The following is a 23201-nucleotide window of genomic DNA, read 5'->3' on the forward strand; positions in this document are numbered from 1 at the left end:
TGCAATGCACATGCAAAATCAAGGGACAATAGTGATTTTGTGCAGAGGGGGTAACAGACCTCAACCTGTGGGGCATCAAGTAGAACAACTACCTCACGAAGGCATGTGAGCACCGAATAGCAAAGGACCTTAAAAGAATTGTGCAGTGTAAAAATAAAAACTAGGCAAATAAAAGGACTGGGTAAATAGATAGGCTGTGCAAAATAAAAATGTTTCTAATATCGTTAGTTAGCCAAAAATGTAATGTATAAAGTGACTGGGTGTCTAACATAATATTCAGAACACTGCTTCCTGCTTTGCAGCTCTCTTGGTTTCCGCTGATTGGTTACTGCCTGGTAACCAATCAGAGAATTGAGGGGGGGGGCACATGGTCATAACTGTTGCTTTTGAATGTGAACTGCATGCTAAGGATCAATTGCAAACTCACTGAACAGTTAGACATCGTTCACTCCAGCCTTTATAGATTACATTTCGGCCCAAATAACTATATTAGAGACATTTTTTTTTTTGCTCAGCCTATTTACTCAGTATTTATTTTTATTGTTCTGAACAGTTCCTTTAAATGAGTGCTAAAGCTTAACTAAGAAGTAGGCTAGAAATGTTGTACATTACGTTTTGGGCTTCTGTACCAGCCCAAGGCAACAACAGCCCTTTAGCAGCAAAGATCTGTGCTTTCAAAGATGCCCCAGTGGCTCCCCATCTTCTTTTCTGCTGATTTACTGAACATGGTCTGTGCTGTTGTCACTTACTGAGCTTGAGGACCAAATTACTGTATATGCAGAATAGAAATGTTACAATATAAGGCTGAATAATAATTAATAAGGATAATTACATCAGTTCAGAAACCAGTGCAATTAGCATCAGAATGTAATCAGTCTCGTAGCATCATCTTATATTACAGACAAACCATTTTCTGTCTTGTTGCATTTAATAAGTAAATGTATATGTTTCAATTTACATACAAATTGAACTTAAGAACAACGCTACAGACCATATCTCATAAGTAACCCAGGGACTGCCTGTATGTAAAATATGGCATTTTTAACCATTCCTAATTAGTTCTCCTTTAAAGATCTTTAATCGATCTAAACCCAAAAAAAGACTAGGGGGCAGATTCACCAAAGGTCGAATATCGAGGGTTAATTAACCCTCGATATTCGACTGGGAATTAAAATCCTTCGACTTCGAATATCGAAGACGAAGGATTTTAGCGCAAATAGTTCGAACGAACGATCGAAGGATTATTCCTTCGATCGAACGATAAAATCCTTCGAATCGAACGATTCGAAGGATTTAAATCCAACGATCGAAGGAATATCCTTCGATCAAACAACTTAAGAAAGCCTATGGGGACCTTCCCCATAGGCTAACATTGAGTTCGGTAGCTTTTAGATGGCAAACTAGGTGGTCGAAGTTTTTTCTTAAAGAGACAGTACTTCGATTATCGAATGGTCGAATAGTCAAACGATTTTTAGTTCGAATCCTCCGATTCAAAGTCGAATGTCGAAGTAGCCCATTCAATGGTCGAAGTAGCCCAAAAAACACTTCGAAATTCAAAGTTTCTTTTACTTCGAATCCTTCACTCGAAGTTAGTGAGTCGGCCCCTTGGTGTAAACTTAGGGTGCTTCTTTACTTACACTATTTATATTCATTTTAAATACCATTTAAGATCATTCTAATAACAGGCTGTTGGCTCAACTTGGGTCAGCAATCCTAGGGTTACCTGAAACCACAAAATGCACATAACCAGTGCATAGACCCCTATTTATCACACATTATTCATTATTTCTGGCCTCAGAGCAACTAAAAGTTAAATAAGCATTACGGTATGTAAATGAACACTTTATCAACTTCATTACTGTAATTCTGTACTTCCATGATAACGACATGGATAAAATATGTTAGTATAAGCACACAGTCTACATCAGTCACTAGCTAAGATTGCATAATTATAATCAAGAACGTTCATTTCACATAAATGAAAGGCAAGTGATATTCACATAAGCCACTTCAAACATTAAAGAGTATAATGAAAAGAACTACTAGTCCACAGAAGGAGCATAATGAATGGATAAAACCATAATTTAAATATAACCACACTGAAGTCTTTGTTTTTATTTAGCAATAACATAAAAAAACACTGCACACATGCATAATAAAGGGGATGATTAGATTAATTTTTTATGCAATGCTAGGTATGCTTCATAAGTCATCTTTCAATAGCCTCTTCAGCAGGAAACCCCACTTTAAAAGGTGGTTCAACTTCTTTGTAAAAAAAAAAAAGACAGTTTTTATTTCTTGAAGTGGCACTGACTCTAGGGTCTTTCTAAATACAGCAGTATTGTTCCACTTAGGGTTCTGGCCACACTGACCGATTCGGGGAGATTTGTCGCCAGGTGACATATCTTCTCTTCTTCGCAGCGACTAATCTCCCCGATCTTCCTTCCGCCAGCTAAAATGTAAATCGCCTGGGGGCAGGCAAACGGAGCACTTCGTTTTCCGAAGTCGCCCGAATTTTTCTCGTGAGGCAATTACGGGCGACTTCGGAAAACGAAGCGCTCCGTCTGCCTGCCTCCAGGAGATTTTCATTATTGTAGCGAAGGAATCTGCAATCTCCTTTTTTAGGATTAATATTTATGCCTCGCCAGCAAGTCCAGTGTTGCATTGCTTTGGTAGCTCTTTAAATTATACACAGAACCCAAGGCTTCTTAACTGTACACAGGAGCCAGTTTTAAAGTCTAAATGCTATAAGCAATGTGGCCTCTCTTGGACCACATAAAATATAGTACTACATATATAAAGAGACTTATCCAGAGTCAGAGATCATTTGCCAGGCTAAGAACAAGCATTTATCTTCCAAAATTGAAAAGAAAAATAATTAGAAATTATTTCTGCATGCTTGCATATGTAAAGCTATACAAGCACACCTCGATGACTACAATAAAACACCTTGACAAATTTCTGCCATTTCTGAGGATTAATAGTTTTACAATTTCTATTGTGAAGCTTAAGGGTTAACATAATTGCTAATGTACCCGATAAAGGTTAAAGATTTTAGAAATCCCCTATGACTTCTGTCATACCCCCTACCCTACGTAGACCCCCTCCTTCCTCCACCCCCACCCCCAGTTTAGCTGCTACCTCTGGAAAATGCCCCTAACTTTTTACTTATCCCTCGGTGCATATTCAGGTATCACAGTTCACGGCAGCCATCTTCCAGCTCTTCTACTGGCGCTTTGACAATTTCTTTCTTTTTCAGTGCATGCACAGTTGTCACGAACCGGGAAATTGCTCCAACTGCGCATGTGCCGATTCACCGGTCTAAGTCTCACATTACCTAAGACCGGAAAAATGGCTGCTGTGAACTGCGATCCCTGAATCTGCACTAAGGGGTAAAAGGTTAGGGGCATTTCCCCAGGTTAGCAGCTAGGCTGGGAGGGGGGAGGGAGGAGGGTCTACCTAGGGTAGGAGGGTAGAGTTTTCTTTAGTTAAGGGTTGAGTTCTCCTTTAAGTCTGCTAAAAATTATTTAAACATGAATAACCCCAATAGGATTGTTTTGCCTCCAATATTGATGCATGCAACTCAGTTATGATCAAGTACAAGGTACCATTTTATAAAGAAAAAGGAACTCCATTTTAAAAATATCAATTATTTGCTTAAAAACAGACTCTGGAGATGGCCTTATATAATGCAGAGCTTTCGGGATAACAGGTTCCACCAAACACAAAGCTACCTTGGCTTATAACAAATGGGAGTCAACAGTCAAACAGAAAACGAATGGCATCTCACCTTAGTGATTCAATCAACTAGCAGTGTCTGGGCAATATAATATTGATTAGTCTGTGGGCTTGCGGCTTAGCAGTCAGTCAACTTTATTGATGGCTCTGCTTCCTTAATGGGATGTTTCATAGATGTGAAGAATTTACCTATAATCGGATGACTAGAATAGGTTTCCTGTTATGTGTGGATAAGAGCTTGGCAAACAAGTATTTGCTCTTCAGTCTGTGCTTAGAGAGAGGCTTTTACATTTGCAGTATAAACCTATACATACCCTTTTCCAACATAAGCAAAATAAACAGAACTTATTCTGAACACTGAAGAACACTAGGTATGTTTTCATAATAAAATGCTTAATTCTTAGTTATTCTTATGATAAACCATTATTTTGTCTTCGCACACCATAATCAGTTTAGACTAACTAGCGATGAGTTCTGTATGAAGACCAACCTCCCTTCACCCTTTGCTGTGACTGTTTTGTCTTACGGATATTGCTAATCTAAATATCAACCTCATAATAACCAAACATGAAATAGCTTCAATTTCCCCGTTTGACCTGTTTATGGCAACCTTAACTGTAGCATACTATGCAAAGATTACACATAGGGTGTATTGTAAAGTCTGACTTTAATAGAGCTTGATGTAGTGTGTCATTATTACCCAGAAGGCATTTTAATGGAAAAAAAAACATGACTGTTTTTGATTACTATTATTCACTGTAGAGTACGGTATTTTTTCCAATTCACAATCATCCAGACATCACTGGTCTGCTTGATTTCACCAGTATAAGTATGAAAAATGTACAGAGATAATTCTCTTGTCCCTTGTGTTTAAGACAAGATATGCATCCTGTTCTACTGTGTGATTCACAGTGTATTTCTATACCTTTGGGGGTTACTAGACAAACCTCTATAAACTGCTGCTGCTACATAGCACATGCTGACAGTTGCAGTCTGCATGCCAATTTTCAGAGAAAAGTGCTTTTGTGCTAGTCTGCAATAAAGGTGTGTGTGTATCTAGATCTATCTACACACACAGGAACCCAGGGGCCACAAAAAATCTGGAAAGAAAATATGCAGCCTGACTGCAAAATAAAGAAAAAGTACTATGCAGGTACTTAAAAGTGGGGTTCCACTGTGTGTATTGTATATATTATGTATATTTGATGACCCCATGAGATTTTTAAACCTGCCCAATACATGCCTGACTGACACCCAGCCAGTTATTAGTCAAAAAGACCACTGGCACGCCCTTATACACAAACCAACAAGTTGTTATAATCAACTTTTGACTTTCACACTCCATATATAGGGGCAGCAAGGTTGGCAAGTGGTTAGCACTGCTGTCTTGCAGCCCAGGGTTTAGTCAAAAACATACGGGTAAGTTTATAAGCACATAGTAAAATTGACCCCAGTGTGTGTTTATGTGTGAATGTGATAGGGATTGTATGTTGTAAGCTCCACTGAGGCAGTAAGACAGTTCTGCACAATATGGTGGCACTGTATAATGAATAATGATCATTCTTGTCCTTGCACGTATTATCCACAATAAACCGTTCTCTAAGATTTTGTTTAATCAAGTATGTACACTGTACTTACGTATATATACTAAAAGCAAAATCTGTTCTATACATGCTTCTTATGCTCAAGAGTAATACAAGCCAATTCAAACAGGCAATTTAAAAAAAAGTGGCTAGAGGTCTCTAATGAGAGAGATGTAATTTCATACAGATTACTGAGGAGGATGCATATAGGTTATATATTATGGATTAGTACTCGTGGCTCTTTGAAGTTTGGATTTTTTATATTTTCTTAGTCACAACATGTGTGTCAGAATGGCACCATACATTATCAGTATTGCTCATTTAAAGTGCATCAATCGCCACAGAAAACGGTCAGCACAATATATAACAGCTAAAATGGTTAAATATTGATTTCCCTGGTTCCACTTAGTGGACACATTCTATAGCACTAAATTCACCGAAGGCATTGCAATAATTTGATTAAATTTAGGGATGCACCGAATCCACTATTTTGGATTCAGCTCCCAAATCCTTTGTGAAAGATTCAGCCAAATACTGAACCAAATCAGAAACCTAATTTGCATATGCAAATCAGTGAGGGGGAGGCAAAATATTTTACTTATTTGTTTTGTGACGAAAAGTCACATGATTTTAAGGATTCGGATTCAATTCGGGCAAATCCAAATCCTGATGAAAATTCTGGATTCGGTGCATCCCTAATTAAATTGCACTGTGATGAATTTACAAAAATAAACTGTAGTTAAAAAGAAGAATATGGGATTCTAGTATGGGACCTGTTAGCCAGAATATGCGGGACCTGGGGTTTTCCGGATAATGGATCTTTCTGTAATTTGGATCTTCATATCTTAAGTCTACTAGAAAATCATGTAAACATGAAATTAACCCAACAGGCTGGTTTTGCTTCCAATGAGGACTAATTATGTGTTAGTTTGGATCAAGTACAAGGTACTGTTATATTATTACAGCGAAAAGGGAAATCATTTTTAAAAATTTGGATTATTTGAATGAAATGGAGTCTATGGGAGACAGCCTTTCCATAATTCAGAGCAATCTGAATAATAGGTTTCTTGATAACGGATCCCATACCTGAAATATTTCACTGCATTCAGAGAAAACAAAATACAAAGGCAAAATTGGACACATGTGAAAAATGTCATCTGGCAAACTTCTGGACCAATTCTTATTTTAAGCTCGCTAGCACATCTTATATTAATGAAGCTGCTTATGTCACACAAGCAATGAAAACTGTATCATAGGTGATGCTACTGGTGACTCTATGGTGTATCAGAATAGGATAAATAACAGCGAATATCAAGTACTGATTAAAAAAAAAACAAAGAAAAATTTTGATAAGTCATAACCTCAGTAATTAAGCAGATTCCCAGAGGAGGATGCCCCAAACCATTTCAAGGCTAATGTCACATGTTGTTTTCTCCAGGGTCAGAGTTACACCTAATATTGCCCATGTAGACTGCATTTAACAATAAGAGCAAGCCCCTTTAGGCAACTGCAGTTGCAGTCAGCACAAGAAGTATTGGGTGCTATTGGCATTTTTTTTGTGCCAGAGAATGTGTCATTTGTTCTATTCCACTAAGAATTAATGACCGTGAAAAGCTTTAATCCACGCTAATGGTAATTAAAACTATAGTAGCACAATCACTGTTTAAAGGGGAACTAAACACAACATATTTTTCATTATCGAAAAATATTCTAAGCACAACATCCAATATATAATACCAATTTTCAACAGTTCCACACTAATGTAAGGCAGTTTAAAGTTGCACAATGCACCATTTTAAAATATTTTGTACCAAGTTATGTCGTAATACTTTAGCCTCTAAATAGACCTCATAGTGCTAATTGTCTGGCATTGTACCAGGAAAAAAATACTTTTTTATATTTGTATCATATTATGAGCTTGAGTCATTTTAAATAAAATAGTAAAGACTTACATTTCTTTTAAATGATTATGGCTGATCTTGTTTCATGACATACATGAAATGTTCAGTCATTTAGGAAAGTCCTCAAAATTTTTAGATCTGTGAAAATAAAAAATATATTAATTTACTTTGAAGTCATAAGACTTAGGATCTGTAAATATGGGAATGGGAACCATGTAGTCAATAGCAGACAGTTGTGTAGATCAGGAACCAATAAAGAATATGGGTACTGAAGAACTTCACAGAAGTAAAAACATCCATGCAAACAGACCAGTCCTCTTGTGCTATTTGCATTTATGTGATAGTGGCCCTTATCATAGTGCTTGCCTGGGCAGGGGTCAAATAGCAAATGCCACAGAGAAAACAGCAGAGGACAAATGGTAATTTATCAGGTCTAGGTAGAAAGTTTAGCTGCGGAAAGCAGTACAAATATTCTCACTTACTGTATAAATGACTGTAATTATAAAAGAGTTTTCCACCTTTAAATTAACTTTAATATAATGTACAGTGATACAATTTGCAAATAGGTTTTCATGATTTATTATTTATGTTTTTTGAGTTATTTAACTTTTTTTTCAGCAGCTTTCCAGTTACCAATTTCAGCAATCTGGTGGCTAGGGTCCATATTACCCTAGCAACCATGCTCTGATTTGAATACAAAATTGAAAGATTAATAGGGGAGGGCCTAAATAGAAAGAGGATAATAAATGAGTAATAAAAAATAGCAATAACAATACATCAAAGAGCCTTTGTTTTTAGATGGGGTCAATGAACCCATTTGAAAGTTGGAAAGGGTAAGAAGAAGGCAAAGAATTAAAGTTATATAAATAACAAAGTAAAATTACATTCACTCATTTATGCAACTAAATCTTTAGAAGTGTTGAAAGAGGATTAAAGTAAAGAGTTATACTACTAAACAGAGATCTTTTTAAAGGTTTTTATGATGGTAGATAGTAAATGGGCCCATCACTGGGGAAAAGGGGCAGTGTAACCAGGGACGATTGGAGGCACAGTTGGGGAACAGCCAGAGCCAAAGGCATGCTGAGTATATATAAGGCACGTATATTGCATTTATATGTGTATTTTCAATGAGTTCAAAACACATCAGTTTTATTGTATTATGAATGTACAAGTACAAGCAAATGCTGCATGTTTTGTTTCAAAAGAATCAATGCTGCAATAATATGTAAATTGTTACACACATGACCACAACAGGCACAATATAATGGGATCAATTATCAGATGTGGTTAGATGTGCTCAAACCTGCATCTCTGACCTTACTTAGGAATTAAATAACACAAGCTGGGTGGGCTCAAATAGTATATCTTGTATAAATAAAAAAGTATATCTTGTCCATGTGCCTAAAACTGCCATATTAATGCACAGTGCAGACTCTTTACTGAAAACACAGTCAGATACAGATCACTTGCATATAGTTCATTAAAACATGCAGATTAATTCTTAACCAGGCGAGCAGTTTCTGAAAGATTTTATGTGCACAGGAAAAGCCAAGACCCCTCCTCCTCCTGGTAGCATGTGCTTTACGTCAGGGAAGTTGTCAAATACCAAACATGACTGCAAGTCAAATGAGAGCAACAGGGGCTTGAATAGACAAGGCCTTCTCACATTTCATTAGTACAGCTCTCACAGCAGGAAACCTTTAGGCCCCTGTATTTTTTTTTTTTTATTATTACCGATGGAAGAATATGTCTGCTCCAAAAACCAGAGTGCCAACCTGGCTGGACTTAACCACATGTGTCTCATTTTAAAAGCAACTAAATAATGCCAATATGCAGTTTATTGTGCAGCATTTGCAGGCACTACACACAAAATGTAGATGGAGAAGGTGTTTGATGTTTAAATAGGTTTATTTCTGAACACAAATAAACATAGGAAGTAATAAGGTTCCTGCTTAATGCCTGGCAGACCAAAACAAAATGTCAACTTCTGCGAGTGGGCCTCCAGCTGACACTCACTGTACTACAACCCCCAGTATCCACTGCTGTCAAAAACACATTGATCATTGTACAAGAGCTGTAAAGCAACAGATTGGATATCCTTATATTAGACCTTGACATCAAAGGCTGATAGATAGATAGATAGATAGATAGATAGATAGATAGATAGATAGATAGAGGGCTAGCCAGGATAGTAGAGTATGTAGTAGGAAGACAAAAAGTTAGAGGCCACGGCGAAACAGTAGAAGGCATATTCCCCAGCGACGCTACCCCCTAAGCACACAGAGTGGCTGCTTCCCCCAGTTAAGTAGAAGGCGTCGTCAGGAGGTGTCAGGCCCCGTCATATGTAGCAGCAGGGGGTGCCGGCTTTACTTCTAGCCCCCAACCAACTAACTGCACACACAACATTCCACCACCGGGCCCAAGGCGGCTTAGAGGGAGGCGGGGGAGCCATATTTACTTCCCATCCATCTCTCCTGAAAGTTTTTTTACGCGCGATCGATGGCGGCTCCCCTGCTCTGCGAGGGAGAATAAAGAGCGACTGCGCCACGGCAAGAGAGAAGGAAAGCACCGAATGTAAAGCCTACCTGGCCGCAAGCAAATCCGGGCGTAAGGAAGGTCCAGCGTAGCGCAATGTGCGTGGAGGCGTTCTATTCCCTTGCTAGTGTAGAGGTAGAGCTGCAGGCCCTGTTCCTGTTCCTCCTCCCCTCCGTCATGTCATCGTGATCAAACATGTCTGTGTGTTTTCCTCTGACTTCCTGATTGTGCTCCTGCCGCCCTGTCTATATACATGTACTGCCCACTGTCAGAGAACTACCACGGACTGACAACATTCTCTCTCGCTTATATTAATACACGTACGCGCAAAAACTTCCCTACTTTAACAATACCTCTTTTATTGATTTTACACCTTGAACACTGCCGCCGCCGCCGCTCTGTCATTCACTCGCTGTTTACTAGGCAAGTCCATTAACCTTCCTTGGCCAAGTTGCGCTGTTATTTACCCACCAATGTTTCAGCTAACTTCATAAAACAAAAGGAACATGGCAGATTACTATATCGTATACAGTACAAGAATGCCGCCGCTAGGGGTTTGCCCTGACCAAACTACACATTCAATCATTTACAATTGAAATCACTGTGTTTTTGCAGATTACTAAAACCAATATTACTGGTCGGTTTGGCCTTATTTACTCAAAGAGCTATATTTATCAAAGAGTGAAGTGCCACAGTCCTCTAGAGTGAAATTCCACCACCCTCCATTCCTTTCTATGGGATTTTTAAAAGAGAATTTATCAATGGGTTAAAGTTCATCCTTTCATAAATACGCCTTTCAAAATCCCATAGGGATAAGTGGAGTAATTTCACTCTAGAGGACTGGCCCATAAAAATAATGGTTGATCCCAAAGTTATTAATAGGGAACAAATATAAATATACAGGAAGGCCGGAATTTCTTTCCAGAAAAGGTGACAGTCCTAGTGGCGACCTCTAACTTCATGTGACCTCTAACTTCACTCTTTGATAAATATACCCCATAGTGTATTGAGGTGGGTCTGCAAATAGGCTCTAAACAAGCCAGTTTATGGCTAAAATCTGTTTCCAGGGTTGGACTGGAGCATTGGGGGCCCACCAGGGCTGCAACTGATCCAGGCAGTCACGGGGGCCCCTCCCGACTTCCAAACTCCAACCCCCCACACACACATGCGCACACCGTCGCTCTGCATCACATCTACTTTTCTTGGGTGGTTCACCTTTAAAGTAACTTTTAGTATGTTATAGAACGACCAATTCTAAGCAACTTTTTAATTGGTTTTTATAGTTATTTGTCTTCTTCTGATTCTTTGCAGCTTTACAATGGGCGTCGCTGTCCCCTTCTAAAAAAAACAAATTCTCTGTAAGGCTACAAATGTATTGTTATTGCTAATTTTTATTGCTAATCCTTCTATTCAGACTCTCTTCTATTCATATCATCACAGTCTCTTATTCAAATCAATGCATGGTTGCTAGGGTAATTTGGGCCATAGTTACCAGATTGCTTAAAATGCAAATTGAAGAGCTGCTGAATAAAAAGCTAAATAACTCAAAAACCTTAAATAATGAAAAATTAAAAGAAATTGCAAATTGTCTCAGAATATCACTCTCTACGTCAGTGATCCCCAACCAGTAGCTCGCGAGCAACATGTTGCTCACCTACCCCTTGGATGTTGCTCCCAGCGGCCTCAAAGCAGGTGCTTATTTTTGAATTCCAGACTTGGAGGCAAGTTTTAGTTGCATAAAAAATCATGTGTACTGCCAAAAAGAGCCTCCCGTAGGCTCACAGTCCACATAGGGGCTACCAAATAGCCAATCACAACCCTTATTTGGCAGCCCAGGAAGTTTTTGCATGCCTGTGTTGCTCCCCAACTCTTTTTATTTTTGAATGTGGCTCACGGGTAAAAAAGGTTGGGTAACCCTGCTGTACGTCATACTAAAAGTTATCTCAAAGGTGAACAACCTCTTTAAGGGGTGGACCAAGATATTTACTGGGCAAGCTAAAAAAAAAAAAATGTCATCCAAGTGCCATTGTCGTGGGTACTAAACGCTCAAATCAAACAATTGTTCAAATATAAAAATATTTAAAAAAAAGAAGCAGTTTGGGGTGGGACCCTGAGGGGGAGTTCACATGTGGCACTTTTACTTGGCGTTTTTAAAAACGTGCGGTCGAGCGTTAATACGCCAATGAAACCACACAAACATGATAATATAGTTTTTCAGCCTGTAGTTTTCTTTTCCCAACATGCATTTCTGTTTTTTCTCATTCCTCACAATGCCACTGAGAAGAATTTTAGAAAACTTTTGTGAAAAAAAGTCAAGTGGAAAAGCAATTTACATGCTATATGTAGCCAGACCGATCGTCAAATGCAACGCAATTACGTCACCAGCATACCACACCAGAAATACGTATATATGTTCACTCCATATAGTAAGAGTTTGTCCGCTATATTGAAAAAACATGGTGTATTCCCAACCTGCAAATCCCATAGAGTTTAATAATAGAGCTTTCCTTGGCGTTTTGGCATTTCTGCTGAAAAACGCAAATAGTAGCGTTGCTAGGCGGATTTTGTCTTGCAAGCGCTCTGTGGGAATTGCTATAGTGTGTATTTCATTATTTTCAATAGGGCTTGTGCATCTTTATGGTCGGCTGTGAGATTTATCAATATGTGAGATTAGAGTTTAGTACTGAAAAACTCATCCACTTCCTATTGATTCCTATGGGATTGTTAGAAGCATATTTATCAAATGGTGAACTCTAATTTTAAATCCCATAGGAATCAATAGGTAGTTGATTAGTGTTCTAATCTCACATTTTGATAAATCTGCCCCTTAAAGGAACAGTAACACCATGTAATGTGACAAATGTAATGTACTGTTGACCTGCTCTGATTCAGTGTTAGCCTAGTGATAATTGTTCATACTAGTAACATTGCAAAATAAAATACTTGAAAATGAAAAAGTGCGTATAGACCCTGAACTGTGTAAGTCTGTGTGCAAAAGCTCATCAAAAAAAAAGTGTGCATAAAACATGTCTTTGTGTGTGTGTATTATCTGGTTGCAGACAAGCATTAGATGCCGGAGGGTCACTTGGACAGCAGATGGGTTGTTATGTGGATAAAGATTGTGGGTTGGGGGAATTGGGAGCTAGGGGCCTATAAATGTAGATACCCCTAAGGGAAAGATTTAGAAGAATTTAACCAGCAATAAGCCTGGTTCGGCTCATACATACTGCATATCATATCATTTACATAGCATCTGTGCCACAAAAAATTAAAGAAGCAAAAAGTATTAAAGAATTAAAGAAGCCAAGTATAAAAATGACTCTACTGTGATCATAATACAGTAAAGATGGTGCCCTCTATCATACCAACTACCTCTGCATTTCTGTAGCAATGCAGCTTCCCCTGCTTTATTACACCCCAGATGTTTTTGATTACTTTTTCTTTCAAGCCTAGTGCAGATAGTACAGTTTCCCTCTACAACTGCCAAAATAATAAGCTGAACACCTGAAACTTGGGATGCATTGAATAAATCATTTCATATGTGGTAAATACAAAATGATTCACACAATATCTGCCAATTGCATACCCTAATCAAATTGCTGCTTTGCATATTCATATTTGCTCACAAATAAAACATCATACTCTGTGAATGTTGCCATTAATTGTCCCATGCAATCATATAAAATGACACTAACAATTCAGATTCAGTTTGGCAAAATACTAAAAATGCAGCTGAATCCAAATCTTGTAAAAGTTTCTGGGATTCAGTCAGGGTTGCCATCAGGAAGATACAGGGGGTACTGGAATCAGGGACCTATTACAAAGAGGGGTTTCAGGGGTGGTTCACCTTTAAAACTTTTAGAATGTTATATAATGGCAAATTATAAGCATCTTTTCAACTGGTCTTTGTTATATATTTTTATAGTTCTTTAATTATTTGCCTTTTCCAGCTTTTTTGTCTGACATTAGTCAGAAAATCGATTGGTAGGGTTAGAAAATTTTCATCGTTTACAGTAAACTTTATTCATTGCCAATTGTTTGCAAGGTCCAGCAGGCAGCTACCCACAGTACCCTCCTAGCTTCAACTAGATGATATTGCTTGAAATAGTCTTTTTAGTTGATAGACAATCATACGTTCAGGATAAGCATGGTCTTACAATAATGAAAATCTTAACGTCTATGGCCACCTCTACACTCAGAGCAACTGCTTGGTTTTACCCCCAAACCACTACTACTATTGCTCCGTATATTTTGAATGCCATCCCTGAATTCCTCTGGAGAGTATCTTCCGTCGGTCTTTTCAGAATTAATTTCAAAGCCTACCTCTTTGACTGCCACTCGCACCAACTGAACTAGGAACTAGCACTAATATTGCAGTATCAACCACTGTAACCTGCAGTATTTAAAGTAATACTGACACAAAAAAACAATATTAAATATTTATTTTGGAGGTTATTTAATAAAAAACAATTTCATCTCATAGTTTAAATAAAAAAAGCTTGACTACACTCCCATCTATGATTTGGCCTTATTGGATCAGGAAAAAACTAGATAAAATCAAGCAAAAACCCCAATCGTACAATTTCTTTTCTTTTTTCGGGTTTTTGTCTGAAAACCCCAGATTATTCAGATTATTGGACTAAACCCAGCGCAAACCACAATATCTTCAAATTGGAATAGGGACATCTTCCATTGACTTATACATGGCTTTGACAGGTCTGAGATGGCTGATTTTTGGATTCTGCCTTTTTGTAGCATCGCAGTATAATAAATCTTGAAAAATTTGAGTTTTTGAATTTTTTCCACCAAAACTTTGAGTGTTTGCCCCAAAACGCCCAACCAGAAAAAAAACAAGTTTTAGTAAATAGCCTTAAAGTTACCTATAGGTCATGGTAATTGATTTTCACTTATAGGTCTACTTCCTAAACCTGACAGTTATACCACCCTTTATTTCTTACTGTCCATTTTCAAACTGTCAGTTATAATTTCTATTGCTAGCACACTACTGCTACATAAATATGGCAGCCCCTCTTAGGGGAATATGGGGATCAGATGGGTAATGTAAAATAATCAGACAAATACTTTATGGCAAAATTATAAATAGCATGCAAAGGCAATGTTAAATAGATGTAAAACAAGGTTTAATTTCTGGTGTCAATATCACTTTAATATCCTCCTATTTCTGTCTGTAAGTTACACTCACATTTAAGATTGTAGGCTTTACAGGGCAGGGATCTCCTCCATCTTGTCTCTCTGACACAGTTCTGGGAACTCTGTAATGCAGTGATCCCCAACCAGTAGCTCGTGAGCAACATGTTGCTCTCCAAGCCCTTGGATGTTGCTCCCAGTGGTTGCTTAAAAACCAGATGTACTGCCAAACAGAGCCTCCTGTAGGCTGTCAGTCCATATAGGGGCTACCAATAGCCAATCACAGCCCTTATTTGGCACCACCCAGGAACATTTTCGTGCTTGTGTTGCTCCCCAACTCTTTTTAAATCTGAATGTTGCTTACGGGTTGAAAAAGGTTGGAAACCCCTGCTGTAATGCAACAGTACTTTGTATTTATTATTCCACTTTGTATTCATTTGTATCTAATATTGTTTATGGCTAAATTTGAGACCCCTTAAAAAAAGATTAGAAACTGGGCTGTAGATTCTTATATGCAAGTTTTGCGTTCTTTGCACTTTTTTAGAGTTTCATACGATCTGATCTTTGGTGAATTTGCAGGGATGTCTGATCCAAGGAAAAATGGTGGCTATCTGGATTGGTTTACATTTGTATTTACTTAGACTTCAAAATGTTTGGTAACAGCCTTATAACCCTTCCCAGACTGATGAGCAGCAACAGCTTTTTTTGAAATAGACTTAACTGCTAGGGTTCTGGGTTTTATATAGAGGTGGCAGAACTTCTTAAGGATTCAGTATTCAAGTACACTTGAACATCAGAACCTGGTTCAAAGTACCTTTTTAACAAAAATTAAAGCACTAAAAGTGTAGAGAAGGGTGTGCTTCTTTATGTTCACTTATTTTCTGTTGAATAAATAATGTGTAGCCCTTTATCCCCTACTCTTTTCAATTAAGCAATAGAGCCATTAGCAATTGCGATCCGTTCCAATCCCAACATTGCAGGTATTAATATAGGAAAGGAGCATCATAAAATTAGTCTCTTCGGCGATGATCTAACCCTCATTATCTCCAAACCAATGACTTTGCTCCCAAATTTATAGAAACTTTTAGATATATTTGGCACCATTTCAGGACTGCAGGTAAATCACCAAAAAACAGTGTCCCTGAATATTAATCTTCCACACCAGGTTGAAAAATTGCTTCAGCTTAACTTTGAATTTGCTTGGCAACCACACTATATTTCCCTATTATGTATTAAACTGACCAGATCTTTTGACCACCTGTATAAATTTAATTACCCACCAATGTTTAAATCCTTGACCGCCCTTTTGAAGAAATGGAGCTCTCACCATATATCCTGGGTTGGCCATTTTAACTTCATTAAAATGACCCTCTTACCGAAGCTCCTATATTTATTTAGGACTCTACCTGTTCTGATCCCAGCAGGCAGTTTAGAAAGCAGGCAGCTTGGGAAAAGACCCAAGATATCTAGCAGGTGCCTCCAACATACCCCGAAACTCTGGGATACTTTCCAGAAGAAACTAAATTTATGCTCTCCCTCTAGGCCCTTTTGTAATTTCGAAAAACGGTCCGCACACACCAATATTGCAGTCGGGGATTGTGCCCCTTTTATTAATGCCACCAACAATCAATAATCAACGGCCCGCAACTCCCGTTTTAAAGGAGGAGGAAAGCTACAAGACAGTTTATTGCCAACAGATTAGCCACAATAGTGCAAGCTAGAATGCTATATTTATTCTGCAGAACGCTTTACCATACCTGAGTAAACAGCTCTGGACACTGTCTCTGTTTGTTTAGGATAGAAGCTGCCATATAAGCTTGGTGTGACATCACTTCCTGCCTGAGTCTCTCCCTGCTCACTAACAGCTCTGAGCTCAGATTACAGCAGGGATGGGAGGAGGGAGGGGGAGAGGAGCAAACTGAGCATGCTCAAGCCCTGCCCTGGAGGTTTAAGATGAAAACAGGAAGTCTGATACAGAAGCCCATGTTTACACAATAAAATGAAAGAAATGCTGTGTTTCTTTTGACAGAGGACTCAAAGCAGCATTACTTTGAGTGTTTACTGGTGTATTTATGTAGACCTTTCTGATAAAGCTTACTTAATTTTAGCCTTTCCTTCTCCTTTAAGGAATCCACAATTTTTTTCAGGGCTTCAGGCCTCTCAATTTGTGTGGTGGACGGAACATAACATCTGCGCATTGGGTCAGTTTGGTACTTTCTCTGGTCCTTTCTCCCTTCAACAATTGATAGATAAGTACTCTATCCCTCAGGGGGAAAGGTTTAGGCTTTAACCAATTCTCCATTTTGTTCACTGCCAATGGTCTAGAGTTATGAGCAAAGATGTTCTGGTAACAGCCTTTGAGAACTGGTGCATTCGGTCTCCTTGATTACGCAAAGCAGTTTCGTATATATACAATTTATTTTTTGATTCCCCGCAGCCCCTGATGTTGCCATATATGTTAGCTTGGCATAAAGATCTCTCGAGAGAGAACTAGATCTGAAATATTGGGACCGAGCATGGACTACGGAAATCATCAAATAATGTGTCCCTGCAGGAGTCCAATTATAACGTTCTTTTTCGCTGGTATCTTGTCCCAGCATGGATAGCTAAATTTTCTCCTTCAGCTGACCCGGATTGCTTCAGGGGGTTGGTGAAATAGGCACAATGTACCACACCTGGTGGTCGTGCCTTATGGCTCGTAGATTTTGGATCAGAGTATTCAACAAGGTCTACTCTATATTTGATGTTTCTCTGCCTAGGGACCCTGCACTAGCTTTATTGGGTGTTAAACCTGAGGGATTAAACCATGCCCAATTCCAATTTTTCACATTTGTTATGTCTGCTGCGCATCCCATTTGACCCTGTAAAATTAAGAATTGATGTGATTATATCCCAAGAGAAGATGACCAGCATTTTATTAGACACACACCAGAAATTTTTAGTAACCTGGAGTCCCTGGATTGAGTATAGATTTGGTGTTCCTAGCATTCTCTTTTCACTATAGTTAGATTCTGTTTTTAATTTAGTGTCAGTGTAGAAGTCATTTTATTTTTCCTTTCTCTCTCCCCCCCCCTTTTTCTTTACTTTTTATTGTTCCTTTGACATATGTTCATTATTGAGTACTTTATGGTACATTAAAATGCTGTTGTTATCATGGTAATATCTCAACACCAACTGTAACAACATGTGTCACTTATGATATGTTATGTCAACATATGTATATTTGAGATGTTTATTGGAAATAATGTTCTGTACAAATTATTTGCTGCAATCAATAAAAAAATATTTTAATAAAAATTTGAGATCAGATAAATCTAAATTAAGGACTTTTGAGGATGTGATAATTATTAGTGGTGTCCTGATATGTAAATCCATGTGGGTGTACCTTCTTTTTCCACATAACTGTATATTATTATATATTAAACTTTTTTTTTACATGTAATTACTAAGCACCATTTATAAGGATTTATATTTTTACATGGTTGTTTTGTATAAAATAATATACAAATGCCATGAATAGCCTGTAATGTATATATAGTGAATAATGTACCCCCCATTGTAAAATATAAGGATATTGTAAGTCACAGAGTAGTTCCATGACAGAATAAAGACATGAGGCCCTAGCCAGAGTGCTTTTATACAGGTCATGGAACTCTACCAACAGGCACAGCAGACTTGTGGTAAAATAATCTCATGCTGTCAGAAGTGATGCAATCTCGACTGTTAGCACTTGCATTTGATCTACTACTCACACATGAAAAAATGTGTTTGTTTTGATGCAGCAGGTGCAACCTCTTGTGGCTGTAATTATGCTGTAATTGTGAGGAAAACACTGCATTATGGGTACCCAACATTGCTTCTTGCACATTGCACTTGTGCGTGACCCTTATATTTTGCTAAAAGGCCTTCTCCTATTCATATTTCTGTCTCTTGTTTAAATCAGTGCATGGTTGTTAGGGAAATCTGGACCCTAGCAACCATATCAATATGGGGAATTTCTGAATAAAAAGCTAAATAACTTGAAAACCACATATAATAAAAAATCAAAACCAATTGCAATATCACTCTTTACATCATACTAAAAGTAACCTCGGAGGTTAAAGTGATCCTGTCATGTTTTTTTCAAAACACATCAGTTAATAGTGCTACTCCAGTAGAATTCTGCACTGAAATCCATTTCTCAAAAGAGCAAACAGATTTTTGTATATTCAATTTTGAAATCTGACATGGGGCTAGACATTATGTCAATTTCCCAGCTGCCCCCAGTCATGTGACTTGTGCCTGCACTTTAGGAGAGAAATGCTTTCTGGCAGGCTGCTGTTTTTCCTTCTTAATGTACCTGAATGTGTCTCAGTGAGACATGGGTTTTTACTATTGAGTGCTGTTCTTAGATCTACCAGGCAGCTGTTATCTTGTGTTAGAGAGCTGCTATCTGGTTACCTTCCCATTGTTCTTTTGTTTGGCTGCTGGGGGGGAATGGGGAGGGGGGTGATATCACTCCAACTTGCAGTACATCAGTAAAGAGTGATTGAAGTTTATCAGAGCACAAGTCACATGACTTGGGGCAGCTGGGAAATTGACAATATGTCTAGCCCCATGTCAGATTTCAAAATTGAATATAAAAAAATCTGTTTGCTCTTTTGAGAAATGGATTTCAGTGCAGAATTCTGCTGGAGCAGCACTATTAACTGATTCATTTTGAGAAAATTTTTTTTTTCCCATGACAGTATCCCTTTAACAACCCCTTTAAGCAGTTCCGTTTTTTTGCCCAGTTCCCTGCAACCCAGGAGGCTGCTGTGATTTCTGCCTGTCCTTTCAATGTACATACCTGCTTCAGTGTCAGCATGGCCACCTATGTTCAGGTGTGTACATTTTGGTTTCTCTCTGTGAGTGCCTTTCTCTCTAATGCATAGATGCACATGTAAAATGCTTGTCAGTATAAAAATACAATGCCCACAGTGCATTACAGAAATATTTCTATTTCAGCAGCAAACAGGTCTATTTCTATGAAGGTAGATATGTTATCAGTTCAATTATGCCCTGGGTCTATTCAATTATGCCCTGGAGAATGAAAGTGACAAGTTGGTTGTCACCTCCCTGCAAACTTCATTGCCAAAAAAAAAAAAAAAGAAGAGAAAAGGGAGGCAGCTGTAAAGCTCCTAGTACTGGAGCAGCCTGCAGTTGTGATGCCCAAAGCAGATGTGCTGATCTTCTTACACTCCACCATCCCCCTCATTCTGTGCAGGGCACTGTGCCAGGCTCCGAATCACTGCATGTCCCTATTGTGACCCCACAAGTAAAGGTTTGATGAAAAAGCCTCACTTACTCTCAGAGGGTTAAATGGCTCAAGCCAAAAAGCAAATAAACTGACAGTGATGTGGCAGCTACAAGGCGAATAAAGCCGGCACCTGCTGGGAATGGTGCTCAGGCAGAGATGATTATGAACAAGTAAATGTGAAGCACAAGTCTTTCTCACCTTCACCCCTTCCCGAAGAGGCAGAGCTCGCAAGTAGTCCTTGTGCTGAGCTTTATGTTGCCTGTCCCTGTGCTGCGTCCCCCTCACAGAGCGGATAATGCTGCTGCTGCTGCTGAGGTAACTGGTCAGTGGCACCTTTTGACCAACCCGAGCCCGCCCGTCAGTGCTGCAGACACGCCGTCACTCACAGGGGCTGCAACTCTCGTTGGCAGCCGGGCCATGAGATCATTATCCGGATCATGGCCTCTTCCCCTCCTGCTCAATCCTTCTGCCAACTCCTCCTCCTCCCAATTCCTCCTTGGTTTTATTTTTAATCCTGCTGTCTGTAGTTTTCCTCTGCTTTGCCACTTCCTCCGTGAAGAGGGTGCCAAAACCACACCTCCTACATAGTTTATCTGTGAACAACTGCACAGGCTACAGAGAGACGAAGACACACACACACACACAACTCCTCACAATAATCCCACACACACACAGCACACACACTGCTGCTGGGCTTCAGAGCTTGCAGGTGACTCGTGAACAACTGCACAGGCTACAGAGAGAGGAAGACACACACACACACAACTCCTCACAATAATCCCATACACACACACTCACACACAGCACACACACTGCTGCTGGGCTTCAGAGCTTGCAGGTGACTCGTAAAGTTGCTGCTGCTGCTGTTGTAGAGGTGCCACACAATGACTCATCAGCAGAATGCCACTTCTAGTCACGAGAAAGCAGCACATTTGTGAAGAGCATCTTTTTCATTTTAAATAAAGGGACAGGGCTGTTCCCATGGGTGCAGGGAGTTGTGGGTGCATAGATGGGATGTTCACCTTCAGACATTTTTATATTGCCATTTGATAATGCTTCTTACATTTTCCCCTGATTGTTTAACTTTTTTTTAGTTATAATATTAGTTTTGCTCTTTGTTTCCAGCTATACCATCAGTTCTGTTAGTGGTTTCACCATCCCTGCTTAATACCATTACCATCTGGCTTTAATATAATAAAAGGCACATTGCAAAAGGCTAATGGCTAGTGACCCATTGCAGCCAGATGTTTGCAAGGAGGTCCCTCATAAAGGCACCTGTTGGCCACAAATATTATCCCCAAAGGTGTGGGCAAATGGAACCTGCACTCTGGTTGGGGGTGACATTTTTTTTTTTTAAATTGCCCCCACCAGCGCTAGGCCACCCACACTGGAAGGGAGCTCCTGATACGAGCAGCCATGTTGGGTAACACAGGGGCGCTTTGCCAATGAGGCGAGTTGAGGCTGTCGCCTTAGGTGGCAGTGCCCCACTAGGTACCAGGGATGGCAAAAATGCTGCTCCTGGTACTTTAAGAACCGAATTTCCGGTTATCAAACCGGAAATTTGGCTCTTCTAGCGCAGAGAGCACAGTTAGGCTCTCTGCTCTAGCGTACTGGCCCTCTCTGCTGCCCTCGTGGACCCCCCTGGACCCCCTCAGGCACAAAAAGGTAAGCGCACGGGGGAGGGGCCAGGATCGCCCCTGGGGGCACATGCATGCGCAATTGCGCATAATGAGCGAATGCCACGACTTGCTCATTATGCACATGCACGTCAGAAGCACATTATGTGCATGCGATATATACACTCCCTCCCGGTGCGAGTGCTGGAGGTGGGTTGCCCCCAACCAGACTGTGGGCTCTATTAGCCTGCACCTTTGGTTGGGGATAATATTTTTGTTGAACAGTTGCCAGGCTAAATATAATCAATTAAAAATTCTGTACCATTTCTGAAATAATCAAGATATTCTTAGTGCAGTGTTTCTTAAACTTGGGTACCTAGATCAGTGGCAGAACTACCGGGGGCGCAACTGCACCAGGGTCCACACCCCCACTAGTCCAGCCTGATGTTTGCACACACACAAATCTACCTTTATATCCATTTCTGGCTGGGGGGGGCCTGCACCCGGCCCAGCACAGGGTAGTTACGTTATTGATCTAGATCTTGGTGGTTTCAGGTCCCTGTGTAATCCAACATATAATAAGGGTGAGGCATTTTGAGAGTTCTAGTTCTGAAACATCTACACATTGTTGTGTGCTATTGCCTTTAAAATTAACATGCACCTGGATTACAGAGCTGTCAGATTTAAACTCCAGAGACAGGAACATTAAACTTTAAACTTCAATGTTGGAAAAAAACGGTATAAAGTTAAAAATGGAAAGCTGTTTAAAAAAAAAGTCTTTATTTCTGAAAACAACTCAACTGGAAAAGGGCTTGAAAGATGAACAACCCATTTAAAATTAAAACTTGAGAAGCCCTGTTATAAAATATGAGGATATTAGAAGCCACCTTAAACGTACATAGCTTGCAGCTACATGACTTCATATGGTTATTGAGCTATAAAATCTATCGTGTTTAAAGTAGGGGGTACATAATTCATCACCCACACATATGTATGTATATGGGGTGAGGATATATATATATTTATATATATATATATATATATATATATATATATATATATATATATATATATATATATATATACATACATATATATATATATATATATATATATATATATCCATATATATCGATATATACACAAGCCATCTGTGAGTTAGGGCAAATGCCGGTTGGGCCGCTGTCTGTGCAATGTAAATGTGCTGCACAGGCCTCTCTGCACAGCCTGCTATCCTGATCTAATGAGGCTGCTGTTGCTGACAAACACCACTAGATGTCGCTTATTTCTCTAGTGACTGCAGCTCCTCTGCAGTTCTTTAAAGTAACCATTAGGTGTCAGCAATTCTGGAACCTGTTACTGCCAAATTTTAAAATTTTCCAGATCACCAATCCCATATCTG

The 23201-nt window shown here is 39.2% G+C and overlaps 1 protein-coding gene across 7 annotated transcripts in view; it reads right to left on the reverse strand.

The window, feature by feature from the left end:
* The window catches only part of smarca2.L (SWI/SNF related, matrix associated, actin dependent regulator of chromatin, subfamily a, member 2 L homeolog), a 113515-nt gene extending 92874 nt beyond the window's left edge, over nucleotides 1-20641 (reverse strand). For 3 of the 7 annotated variants that reach the window (XM_041564125.1, XM_041564117.1, XM_041564108.1), the window contains exons 1-2: nucleotides 9808-9996; nucleotides 7274-7360 (exon numbers count right to left, since the gene is read on the reverse strand). The gene's annotated coding sequence lies outside the window, so the exon portion shown is untranslated. Of the gene's footprint in view, nucleotides 1-7273; nucleotides 7361-9807; nucleotides 9997-20381 lie in introns of those variants that run through there. The other 4 variants (XM_041564111.1, XM_018258542.2, XM_018258507.2 and 1 more) reach the window with 4 other exon arrangements.
* Nucleotides 20642-23201: the final 2560 nt, after the last annotated feature.

The sequence above is a fragment of the Xenopus laevis genome, chromosome 1L (genome assembly GCF_017654675.1).
Source record: "Xenopus laevis strain J_2021 chromosome 1L, Xenopus_laevis_v10.1, whole genome shotgun sequence".
NCBI lineage: Eukaryota > Metazoa > Chordata > Amphibia > Anura > Pipidae > Xenopus > Xenopus laevis.